Genomic DNA, 2,500 nt, shown 5'->3' on the forward strand with positions numbered 1-2,500 from the left:
AAGTTTTCCACTTAATTCCGAAAAAAAAAAACGCAAGTTCCTAGAATTAATACAAGAGATATTGAAATTGAACTTGGTGTCGGTGAGGACTCTTCAAAGACTGGCAGGCAAGTGTGTGTCCTTCTCCCTGGTTGTTTCAGCGGCACGACTCTACACAAGAGAGATGAACTTGGCGATTTCCAAAGGTCTACGATCCAAGAAGAAAGTCCACCTTACGGAAGAACTCCGAAGAGAGATTGCTCACTGGCTCTTCTTAAAGGACTGGGACAGCCCCTTGCCTTGGCGCAAGGAGAGGCACTTCCAGATTAAGTTGTCGACAGATGCTTCACAGTCAGGCTGGGGAGGAGTACTCGTGTCCCCTATGATGGAAACGTCTGGTTATTGGACTGAAGAGGAGAAACTGCTCGACATTGCCTGCAAAGAAGCGTTGGCCATTGAAAAAGTCTTGCAAGCTTTTTAAGATCAAGTCCGTAATAAGCGTATTGATGTGATGGTCGACAACCAGACGGTCATTCATGCATGGAACAATCAAGGAAGCAGAAGTCGTACGCTGAATGACACGCTGAAATGTTTATTTTCTACTACTATCGGCCCAAATGTCCTTCTTCGCCTGGTTTATGTCCCTACGCACAAAAACCCTGCAAACGCACCGTCTCGTAGACTCTCATACTGTGATTACACATTGTCGCCTCGCTTGTGGGAGGTGATTGAACAGTCGTTTGGCAATGCCCAGGGTCACACGTGTGACCTCATGGCACTCGATTCGAATGCGATGCAAGACCGATTGGGGGTATGTCTACCTCATTTTACGCCCTACAACATGTTTACTCAAGATCTGACCCGTCATAGATCAGTTATGCAACGCCCTTACGTGTTTCCACCAGAGATATTGGTTGGCCTGGCGTTGCGATTCCTGCAGTCTTTTTCTCAGTCTTGCACCATGGTGGTCGTAGACGCCTATCCGAGGAAGTTCTGGTGGCCTCTACTACAGCGATGTTCTATGAAAGCACGTAAGTTGGCTAAGGAGGGTGACGAGGACACGCTATTGTTGCCATCCCGTGACGGCTGGGTTTCAGGCAGAGGAATTGCGGGTGACCTTTGGGCTTTCAAAGTACAGTTTAACTAAGAGACCTAATAAACTTACAGCTACTAGAGTATAGACAAAAAGATAACTATACAAACACGTTGTTCACTACAATGTAAATTACAATGCTCTGGGACGTCTCGTGGCTAGAATGTCACTAGTAAATGTAACAGAATGAAGTGTAAGTGTATGAGTTCAACATTGATAGTTTCTTCCTTCACACCTTAAAAGAGTCCAATGCATGGAATGACTAAAATAAATCAGGTAACCCTACCTTCTGCTTCTCTTACTTTACTCTAGAACCTTCCGCTGGTTGCCAAATTATTTGTACCCTCAGTAAGATGTCCCAGCTGTTCCCATGCCAATGACCATGATTTTTCCCCTTTTGCCAGCGATGTGGGTTCGCAAGAAGATTGAAAGATACCTGTAGTTGAAGTAAAAGAAATCGATAGCCGGTTGGACCAGTTACTGAATTTTGATAAGGCTACAAACTACTCCAAACAAAAAGACTCTCTAAAAAAGGAACTGGAGGGATTTTTGACAGCCCTCCCTGGTTATGTTACGGTGGAAACCGTTACTCCAAGGGATGTTTGCCGCTTCCTCATCTTTAAGGATAAAGATGGGAAAACCCAAGTCCATCGTAATGGCTGTCGGTTTCTCGCCCAAAAAGGAAGATTTGATTGTGGGTGCCCAGTACGGCTCTCTTACAAAACAGTCGACTCCTATATAGGCAAGCTAAGAGCCATTTTTCACGCTATAGGAAGGGATGGTGACCGGGATAAACGGCTGGGTTTAGGCAATCCAGCATCTGACAAGTTGGTGAAGGACTACCTTCATTTGGTCACCGCGGAACAGCTGCAAGCGCGTATAACCCCGAAGCAGGCAACACCCTTTTTCGTGCATAAGCTCACCCAACTATCTCTATACCTAAATCACAAGCTAGAGAAGACAGAAAGGACGATTGACCGATTGATTTGTAATAGCACGTGACCAGGCCTATTTTAAGATGGCCTTCTTCAGTGGTGATAGACCGGGAGACCTTGGGCAAGTCAAGGTCCCCGAAATATTGAGAGTCCCCAACGATGATGGACTGCTCTTTAACCATATCTGGGGAAAGACACTTCGGAGTGGGGATGATAACGTGTTTGGAATAAGGAGGTGTGCTAGCTCAGACCCAGATCTGTCCCGTTCGTGGAATTGAACAATACATGGAGGTGGCACACCAAATTATAGTTCACTTGACAAAAGGTTATCTGTTTCGTCCCATCACCCTTGACCATGGCATCTGTGATGCTGCGTTCTCTTCCTCGGCAGCAGAGTCACACCTGAAAGTATACTTGAGCGAAATGAGGGCGGACGAGGGGGAGACACTCTATGGATTCCGCGCCGGATGTGCTATTACGTTAGCACTTACAG

This window comes from Montipora foliosa, chromosome 8, assembly GCF_036669935.1.
Source record: "Montipora foliosa isolate CH-2021 chromosome 8, ASM3666993v2, whole genome shotgun sequence".
Classification (NCBI taxonomy): domain Eukaryota; kingdom Metazoa; phylum Cnidaria; class Anthozoa; order Scleractinia; family Acroporidae; genus Montipora; species Montipora foliosa.